Raw genomic sequence first — 11,648 nt, 5'->3', positions numbered from 1 at the left:
TATGTTGTTGTAGCGTGTAGAAATGAGATGAAAATTATGGACCTTGAATATAAATGTGTGGGTGTGATATGCGTGATGTGTAGAGCGAAAGTGCTTAATTAATTGTATTCAACATGTTTGTGTGTGTGTTGTAAGGTGTAGAAAATGAATGAAACTCATGGAATGATGTATGTTGAGGAATGGCCGTGTAGGGGCTGGTTGATATGCAAGAAATGAACTAATGTTATTTAGTATTTCGTCGTCGTCGTTATGAATTTTATGACGTAAAATGAAGGTTAATAATCCAAGTCAAGCTAGAAACCGTGTGGGCCGATTTGAAGCTTAATGTGACTTTATTATAGTTTCTTGAAATTGTGACGATAATGTTGTTAATGCGTGGATTGTCGATGTAGTTTATGAATCGGGAAGAGGAAATGTGTCGATGTCGTCCCTATGGAAATTGGAAAGTTTCGGCGACGTAGTATGTTGGTTTAGCCATTTGGAATGTTGTGTGAATTATTTAAAGTATTCTTGAATGGTTGTTGGTATTGTTGTTGACATCGGTCGAGTTAAATTTCGGGTGTCGTAGTTACAGTGAGGTGCTGCCCAATTTTCTGTAGAATTGGGTAATGGTTTGGAATTGAATTTCCTAAATACTTATAGCTAATGGTTGATATTCATTGACGTCGTGTAGACTTTGGAGAGCCGAGGCCTGAGTTTGGAGTAGCTTAAGGAGCGGCCAAGGTATGTAAGGCTTACCTTTCTTTCTTTTGGCATGTCTTAGATATGAGTAAGGTATGATATGTTAAGAGCTCTGGGGTAATTCTATTCGAAAAAAATCCGAACATGTTTATGATTCATATTTGCTTGTGGATGTTGGCATCCTTAATATGGTCAAGCTATGATCCGTATGTCCTTGATATGATTGAATTTGAAATGCTATGCATACGGTTTGTTCCGAGGGGATCTTATGTCTTTTGTATGACTAAATTTCAAAAGTTGCATAAAAGTTGGTTTTAAAAAAAAAAGAGTTTTGTTCCTAAACGACTCCGAAAACTACGAACGTCCGTAACTTTCACAAACGGAACCGGATGGCCTTGATATGCTAAAAAATGATTCCATGATGTATGATGACTATGTTTTCCATAGGTGGGCCCGACTCGGGTCGACACTCGTTCGTGGGTCCCGCGACTTCCCTTTATGTAGTTCTGATGACTTTTTGAAAAGAATTCAATATGACTATCTTTCCGACCCCCGAGTATTATTACTTATTTATCTGTTGAGTCTGAAATAAGGGTTTTTTACGCATGTGATTTTGATACGTGACTATGATTTCGTGTTCTGGTTGATATGTCCCCGAGTGACGTTCGGGAGGAAATCTGATTTGACTACTGTTTTGGCCTGTAAATGATGGTTCGTGTGATTAACATATTAAATCTTTGAAATGGTTTTAAACTGTATTTGGTTACTGGTGATTCTGCTCGTGCATTCTGTTGTTACATTTTTCGCCGAGTCCCGGGCCGGTATGTGTGATATTGTCCGTTGGATACTTGACCGCGGGTCCGTGACATAACCGCCGGATTCTTGGCCGCGGTACGTGTATACGTGATATCGTGCCGGATTCTTGGCCGCGGTACGTGTATACGTGATGTTGCAGCCGGGTTCCCCGGCCGCGTACGTGTATACGTGATATTACCGTGGTTCCCGGCCGCGCACGCGCATACGTGATATTACCGGGGGTTCCCCGGCCGCGTACGCGTGTGTGGATATCGACCGATATTTGACCGCGGATACGTGTATACGTGGTATGTGATATGTGATGATTTGATGATATGATATGTGATGATCTCATGATACAATATGATATGTGATATGATGTGTGATAATATGACGACGTTTATGATTATTATGTTATATATGGATCGGGGCCGTACGTTCCTCGCAATCGGTTAATGTCACACACTACGTGGTATGTTTGATTTTCCGTATATACGAGGCGAGATGTTTTTCAAAAGAAAGCGAAGCATTTTGACATTCGATTATCCTATTTGTCTCCGTACCGCTTATGTATGATTTGGAGGTCGATGTAAGTACCTTTGGTATTCTGGCTTATTATGCTCGCGTTTCGCACTTTACTTCGATTATGACTCCGTTTTCGTATTTCGCTTTGCATACTCAAGACATATTCCGCATCGACCCCTTTCTTCGGGCCGCGTTTCATGCCGCGTTGTGTACCCACAGATGAGTAGATGATGTTAGCAAGAGGACGTTCAACCGGATTGGCGAGCTCCATTTCTCCGGAGGCCGCCGAGTCCGAGTGCGCGCTTGCGTGGTATTTGAGATGTTGGTAGAGACTTTGCGTACGATCGTGTGTGTGATATGTCGTTTGTAATCGGCTATGTAAGCCGATGTATTATTATGCATTATATTACGCATTTGTTGTGACTACAGATTTTATTTGATTTGAAAAAGGCGAAAAGTATGTTGTTCTTTGAAAAATTTTCACCACGTGCTTATGTCATGTTTTGTGGGCCCAGTATGATTATGAGTATGACGAGAGTCAGCGGGTTCGCTCGGCCCTAAGTAAGGGTCGGGTGCCCATCATGCCCTATCGGAAATTAGGGTGTGACAACAACAACAACCAAAACGCTAAATAAAATTAATTCATTCTTGGCATACAAGATGACCCATATTCGGCCACCACACCACAACTTGCCAACTTCATGATTCTCATCCATTTCAACACAATACAACAACCAAACACACTAAATAAAATTAATCCATTACTCCCACACAACCTTACATATACACAGCTACAAGCCATGCACACGACTTCACTTCCACATGCAATATTTCATGAATTTCATCCATTTTTACATATTACAACATACACAAATCATTCCTAACATATGAAAGAGAGGTTTAAATCTTACCTTTCTTCTTAACTTCACCACTTAGCTAGGGTTGTGATTGATGAAAACGAGTAGTTTATTGACTCCAACAACAACTCCACGCTAACAAGGACCCTTCAATTAGTTGAATTGCTAGAAGAAATTATTTTTTTGGTGAAGATTCTTGGTCTTCAATTTTATGCAACCATGGCCGAATGGCCCTTCTCTTGGCTTCTCCAAGTTTCTTGATTTTTCCTTAAGTGTTGAAGATGAATAAGATGACTTATTAGTCATCCTTTGCTCACATATATTAGCCTTCCATGTGGCCCTTGGCCCACACCCATGTGGCCGGCCACATGGCCTTATTTTTCATGAATTATCAACTTCCAATTATTCATTTTTAACCCCAAATTTCCTTAATATTCCGTGCCACCAAATCATAGCAACTTATGTCTTAAAACAAAATCGTGGTTAAAAGTCTCGACTTCGTATCCCGGAATAGTCTTGTCCTTAACTTTTCATAGTTAACTCGGATTGTCCCAATGTACGAAATACGGGATATAACATCCTTCCACCCTTTAGAACATTCGTCCTCGAATGTTCAACTAGTCGCATAAGGTCTTGTAAGGATCTCGGGGGTTTCCTTTATTACCATAGCATGAAATCTCACCTACCAATCATATTTTGCCTACATCTCCTCTTCGGCTTCTCGAGTCATCTCTTTATTTTCTAACTCGAACTCTTCTATCGTCCCTTTGTTCAGATCTTGTCTCGACTTTCCGGTCACACATTATGTTGCAATCTTTACAAGAGTATGCGAAGGTGCTCAATTTAGCCCAAAATGCCTTGGCGTGGCTTCACCAATCCTTATATTTTACTTTGTCTTTGCTTCTCCTTTCTTATAGCTGATATCGGAACAAACCTTTGGTTCGACCATAACTACGTCCTATTGCTTCCAGTACTAGTCCTATCGCTTCCAAAGACTAGTCCTATCTTAGTAATTTAGTTCACCCATCTTTACATCTTTCTTTAATGCACCCAAATATTATCACCATATTGTTCTTACCGAATCCAAACTTTTCTCATTAACTATTCGCTTGGTCTTATCCCTAGCATATACTTATTCATGGGTAATATACTACTCTTATACGACTTGTATGAAGTATATCTCATCTTAGCCTCTAATTTGGCACAGCAGTGTTACCTTTCACAATGTCTCTGTTTGGCGCTTACTTTTCTCGTGCCCGCTTCCCAAGCTTAACCGGTAGCGAAAACAACATCAGCTTGCCCTGTAACCTTTGTGCCATTCATCTTTCTTTCCACTTGAACTGCGCTACCCTGTCCGATTTATGCCTTCCATATACCGCTACGTTGGATCGCTCGGACCACACATATCCGCCGACATAGCCATATACGGATATCATATGCATACCTATATAAACATAATTACTACTACCTTGCTTACAAAATATTCCCAAACGCTATTCAAATTCACCCTAATTCTACAGCTGTAACGCACTTTTTTTTTTCTTCACCGATTTAGTCCGCCTCGACCCACGCGACCTCTTAAGGCTTCCGCCCACTTTATATATTCTAGTTTCCCTTAGACTACTCTAGCTTCCCATTTGGTTCTCCTGTGGGTGACTTTATAGGATTTTTAGTAAACTTCCCAGGGGGTCACCCATCCTGAAATTTCTCTCACCCCAGCACGCTTAACCTTGGAACTCCGGCGAAATACGATACCTTAATACTAGTATGATCGCGTCTACCTCACCGCACGACCTCCATCACATAATCCGGAGTAAGTTGAAGTCTTAACAGATTTCCGAGCGCTCCCATAGCACAATTACTATTTTAGCCCTTTTTCAATCCTAAATATTCACTTTTCGCCTATGGGTCCGACTGCTTTCCATCCTAGACTTCCAGGTCCGCAATGATAGGGAACACACCGTATTCGCCGTGACTTATAAATACTTGGCTATCGGCCTTTGAATTTCTACTTACCGCTATTAAATAACACTTATACAGCAAATACACATATATAAAAATATAAATTCCAATAAGGATTCATATACCTGTAGCTGCATCTGGTGACGCCTCCCGATCTTGTCTACTCACCAAAGCATAGATGCGGTTCGAAGGACCGCTAGAACAGGGGACTCCGCCACCCCTACCGCGGCCCGCCGGTGTCGCGCGCACCTGCCCCCGTGCAGGCGCACGGCTACGTGCAAGACGAACCAAGAATCGACCCGCAGGCCGGGCCGCACCACCCGGGCTACCCCCATACGGACACTCCTCATGATATGGCCTCGACGGCCGCAAGCAAAACAAGCACCTATAACATAACGGCACTCCCCCGACGGCGCCGCCGCACCGAGGCACCGAGGCATAGATGGCCTCGACCGACTCGAACTCCCACACCCGTGAACTCGAAACCCCGGAGCTCGACCGCCTCCCGAATACCCCGTACTATCCCGTCACACCCCGACTTTACTAGTGGTGACGGGCACCCGACCCCATCTTTCGAGCCGAGCGAACCCGCTAACTCTTATTACACATACGAACATATGAACTAGTAAGTAGTGAATACATCGAATTTTTTTTTTCTTTTTCCATAAGTAAAATCCGACATCACATAAGACTCGTGACACGAAACACGATAGCATATCGCTATTGGTGCCGCTTACACATGACAACCTAATACCCACGACTTCGTCCGCAAAGTCTCTAACTCGAACATATCGTCATGGCACATAAACCGTGACTCCTAAAGACTCCCGGACAAGTTGAGCCTACCAATTCCGCCGGACATCTTCTATGCTAGCTCCAAATGTCCGGGTTTACCGCGCGGCATGAAACGCAAATTTCGAAGAAGAGGGCCGCACGAGCAATGTACCGAGTATGTAAGACATGAATAGTAATGACATAGTAAGGGCCGTAGAACATATCATGTAAAAAGAGTGTTCGTACATATGAAACATATCATGGAAAATCAGAATCTGCATTTATGAGTAGAATCGTATGGAAACATAGACCGTACCATAGGCTAAAAGAGTAACTCGTACATATAAAGTGCCCTCGTACATCGTGCTTTTCTTAGCTTTCTTTACTCATATATATATATGTATACATAAAAATAGAATATATTATATTGCCGAGGCGTTGTACTCGATCCATTTAACCATAGTATGCACATCCCGCGTCCGGACGATATCATGCCATACTCCAACCGATCGTGGATATGCGTATATAACGCTCCGCCTTATCTCCATTTTCCCCGTAAATATATCGGCGTCTATAGCGCCCTGGCTCTTTCATCGCATACATATACTCATGTCATATACATATATCAGCGTCTATAGCGCTCTGATTCTTTTTGTCATATGCACATACTTATATCGTATATATTTACCAGCGTATATAGCGCTCTGATTCTGCTATCATATACATATACTTATATCATGTATATTTATCATTATATAGCGCTCGATTCTCGCTTCTCCTATATATATGCGTATGTCGGCACACACATCAATCGGTCACAAGGCATAATTCCATGTATTTAGAATCCTTAGAATAGTCATTACCTACAATAGAATTGGGATATCCGAGATAGTTTAACATTCTCATATCTTCATTTTTATAGCAAAGTATATCATCTACATATCTATCGTAGGCGCTTTTTCCATCTTTAGCTTCATCGTTATCGCTATGAGATCACATTCATCATGGATACACTTGCACTAGGGTGATACTGTACTTATCGTTTGACAATCGGGACAAGGGTCAAGGATTTCCTTAGATTCTACTCCAATACAAATCAAGCGAAACGATAGGAAAATTCCGGAACAATGGGCCCACCTCTGGGTCAAATGAGGCGGCGCACACAATTTACGTGTAATACGTTTCATGACATGACTTGTGAGAGTTTTAGGGTGAACGGATCCTATTTATGCAAGTTCTAGGTGTTTAGACCTTTCTTTCAACCATTCATGGACATTTACTTCAATCTTACTGAATGAATAGTAACTAATTTCAATCTCGATTTTCTAGGAAACGGAGTATCCCCGAGGCCCGTGTTCAAGCCTACTACGTCTAAGACATGCCAAAGAAGGAAAGTGAAGTCTTACATACCTCTTTCCGCTCCTTTTGCTATTCCAAATTCACGTCGCAATCTCGTCAAAATCTGCAAATTGGTCATGTTTACCAAAACTTTTATTAGGATTCTTAGAGTTAGAGTCTTAAGGAAACACTTGGCTACCGAAATTTCGGTAGCAAAGACTTCCTCCGTAAATATACCATCCTCAACATTCAATATAGCCAAATTTCTCATCCATCACAATCCGGGAATTCAAACCCGGCCAAACTATTAACATAATTCCACAGTCATTCAATTCTATTCAATTCGATTCAATCAACACATTAATCCATCCAACACCTTCCAACTCCAATAAAATCAATAACAATACCTTTCCTTTTCTTCCAAATTCATAAGCTATATTAACAATTCCATACGTTTACATTATCATTTCCATTAATACAAGAAACCATGTTGAAATCACATAACGTTCCAAATCAGTCCGCTACACTTACTACTTCCATTTGATCATCAAACCTTCGTTCCATGCCATAGAATTCATAGCAACAACAATCAAAATACTAAATAACATTGATTCATTTCATGCACACCAAGCAGCCCCTATTCGGCCACTCCACAACATACAACATTCCATGAGTTTCATTCATTTTCTACATATTACAACAACACATAAACATGCTAAATTCAATTACTCTCCACTCCTACACCACACATACATATGCACGGCCACACCTACACATACACGGCCTCACTTTAACTTCCACACTCTCATGAATTTCATTCGTTTCCATGCATTATGATACGTCCAAAGCGCCCATAAAACACAATCCAATCATACTAAATAAATTAACTCCTTACTTCTATATAGCATCACACACACGGCCACACATACTACATACACAACATCCTTATTTTCATGAGTTTCATCCATTCCAACACATAACAACATGTTTCATCATTCATAAAATATACAAGAAAGGATTGAATCTTACCTTCTCCATTCTCTCCTTCTACACGGCTAGGAGTATTTCCTTGCAAAACGAATGGTTTTCTCACTCCAACAACTACTCCACGTCGAAGAGGGCCTTCCAATTAGTATGAAAGCATGAAGAAACAAATTTTCTAAGATCAAATCATTGAGTGGGCCGGTTCTGGCCAAGCCCTCCTAGCCGACCCTCTTTTTTTTTTTTTTTTCTTTCTTTCTTTCTTGTTCTTTCTCTCTTGTTAAAATATGACCCCTCTCTCTTATATATATATATATATATATATATACATTGCATGTACGTACGCGAGGGGGCACATGCCTCTCTAGATTTTTCTCCTTTTTCTTGAATTTTCTTCTTTTCCTTGATTTTCCTAAAGTGGTCAAAGATGACCACTTGTCTTCCTAGGCACACTTTGGCCCTTCAAGAATTTTCTTTGAACTTGTAGTGAAATTACCATTTTGCCCCCTCGGCTTTTCTCAATATTACCATTTTGTCCCTAACCTTCCGCATTATTTTCGCGGCCCATTTTACGCATTTCTCTTCCCCGCTCTCACTTTCTCAATATTTTCACAATACCGATGTTCATGAATAATATTTCTACCAACTTGAACATTAAAATTATTTTAGAACGTAGTCTTATCCTTAATTTCTCACCATTATCTCGCTATGTCCGGGCGTATGAAATACGGGCTATAACATATCCGGTCTCCTATCCGTGAACCGTGGAGGTGTACTCTGGGCTGGCCGAGATGAATATCTACCATACCGCGTCGAGGTCGCCCGCCGGGACTCCCTGCAGGGACAACCACCGATCGAGCCCTCTTGGGTTGGCCCCTCTCGTAATCTCTGTCGGGCTGACGCCCTCTGTGTCTATCCTCCATACCCTGGGCATGTGCCTGTACCCATGCAATATCCATCCCTGACTGAGCCGCCATCACCAAGCAGCTGTCAACCACGTAATGATCCAGCCCCATCACATACCGGTACATCCGGTCGACCATATCGCCTACCGAGCGGTGCATATCCGGCCAAGGAGTCAAACTCTAAATCCGTACTTCGAACACTCGCCATCCCCGCCGTACGTAGCACCGTCAACTCTGGCCCGCCTCATCTCCGGAGGCAAAAAGAAAGGCCCCCACAAACTCGTCCCACACTGCTGGAGGAGCATCCTCGCCCCTCGACAGCTCCCACGACTCATACCAATTAGCCGCTACATCATACAACCGATATGACGCCAACTCGACAGACTCAGTCTCAGAAGCCTTAATGAGCCGCAACGTACGCTGCATCTGTCTAATAAACTCCTGAGGATCCTCCGCGGGCTTTGATCCGAAAAACTCTGGGGACCACAAGTTAGGAAATCACGGGCCCTCTGACTGTCATGCCTGTCCGCATGATCACCCCCTGATCCGTGCCTGTGAACCTGGGCTGCCATCAACCTGGTCAATAACTGGACCGCATCTCGCATAGCCCGATCCTCCGCCCTCGGCCGAGGAGCCGAGGCTCGGTACTCGAACCTCGTGAGCCGGGTGGAGCCGCCCGACTCCGTGCACCGCGGGCCGCTCCAAGTCCCTCCGATAATCGGCGGTGTGCGAATCGGCGGCCGTCTGGGGCACAACCTCGTGGACAAGCCCGCACGGGCCCTAGTAACTCGCGGTCCGGCTGGTCCCCCCGCTGCTGTAGACTTGCCCTTCTGGGCAGCTGTGGCCTTCCTCGGAGGCATCGCTGAAAACATAGCAAGTCGTTAGGGAGGAGTCATCCTGATAAGACAGCTCTATCGCACGATCTAAGATCAGAAGGAAAGATAACATCCTAAATGTCCTGTAGACTCCTGTTTATAGATGTGGTGCCTTCAACACACCGATAAATAAGACTCTACTAGACACGGTCTGTAGACATTCCGAGGACGAACCGCTCTGATACCACTTCTGTCACGACCCAACCCCGTACGCCGCGACTAGCGCCTGAGCTGGGCACTCGTACACATCTGTCCACTATATTCATGCCATAGAAAACATAATAGGAACCTAAACATACAGAAAAGCACGGCGTCGCGTATACATATATACATATCGTACATAAAGCCTGGGAACATTCAAGATACAAACACAACTGTACAGTGACTACCCACAACCCACATACATGTCTACAGACCTCTAAGAGTAACATGTAATCATATGACGGGACAGGGCCCCGCCGTACCCTTGAATAAACATACACATATACAACAAAAGAGTCTGTACCAAAATATGGGCTCCGGAACGAGGGACCACTCCAAGGCAAATCGAACAGAATCCTAAGCCTAGCGGATCACCAAATCGTGTATCCGTACCTGCGGGCATGAAAGGCGCCCAAGAAAAGGGGTCGGTAGACGGAATATGTACGAGCATGTAAAGCATGGAACACAAGAACTTAATCGCATCAAGGCAAGGAGTATGGAACATGAGTACAGTAACCAGAAACTACAAGGCTTACCTTTGAAGCACAAATCATGCATGTCCATGTCATAAACATAAGTAAATAATCATCATATACATATGCATATACATAACGTGTCCCGGCCCCCTAGTGAGGGACTCTGTTATATCTCGCATTTTGTACGTCGGAATATTTTTAAGTTGTTTGCGACAAAGTAGGGACGAGGTTATTTTCCGACTTTGTTGTAAGAGATAAGTGTTTTATGATTTTATGGGATGGAAATATTAATAAAAACTTTGGGGTTAGAAGTGGAATCTTTACATTAGTAGTTCATGAAAAATAAGGCCACATGTAGTGTGGGCCATGGCTACATGGAAGATTATTATATGTAGAGTAAGATGACTTGTTAAGTCATTTTCATTATGTTCATCTTTTGGAAAACTCTAGAAATTTGAAGAAAATTTGGAGGAAAAGAAAAAAAAAAAAAGGAAAGGAGAGCACATGGCCGGCCATGTGCTTGGCCATGTGCATGGCCATGTGCCTCCACTTATATATATATATATATGTGTGTGTGATGAAAGTAGAAGACAAGTATTCATCATTTTAGGTTCTAGAGAAATCAAGAGAAAGAAAGGAAAAAGAAAGAAAGAGAGAGAAGAGAGTCACGGCCAAGCCGGCTGGATGATCGCTCTTGGAAATTGATCATGGAAAAAAATATTTTCTCCTTGTTTCTCTACTAATTGGAAGGCCCTCGTCGACGTGGAGTAGTTGTTGGAAGAAGAAAACCATTTGTTTGGCAAAGGAGCAACCTAGCCGAGTGGGAGAAATCAAGGGAAGAAGGTGAGTCTTGATCTTCTTTACATGTTTTATTGGTGTTTATGCATGTTGTGATATGCAAAAATGAATGAAGTTCATAAAGCTATGGAGTATGTTGTGTAGCCGTGTGTAGGTAATGTTATGTAAGAGCAAAGAACTAATTTATTGAGCATGTTTGGATTGTTGTATTGTGGACGCTTTGAGCATGTCGTAATGTGTTGAAATGGATGAAATTCATGAAGTTGAGTGTGTGGAGTTGTGGCCGAAAGTGGGCTGCCTTGCATAGCAATGAATGAACTAATTTTATTTAGCATTTTTGGTTGATGTCGCCATGGATTCTATGTTGATAATGAAGGTCTAAATGATTTAAGTGAAGTTATATTCATTGTAGCATGTTACCGAAGTTGATGGGAATTGTATATAGTTTCATGGATTTACGGAAAATAATGTTGTCAAGGT

The sequence above is a fragment of the Lycium ferocissimum genome, unplaced genomic scaffold (genome assembly GCF_029784015.1).
Source record: "Lycium ferocissimum isolate CSIRO_LF1 unplaced genomic scaffold, AGI_CSIRO_Lferr_CH_V1 ctg3506, whole genome shotgun sequence".
NCBI lineage: Eukaryota > Viridiplantae > Streptophyta > Magnoliopsida > Solanales > Solanaceae > Lycium > Lycium ferocissimum.
The sequence above is the reverse complement of the archived record's forward strand: the minus strand, read 5'-3'. Positions refer to the sequence as shown.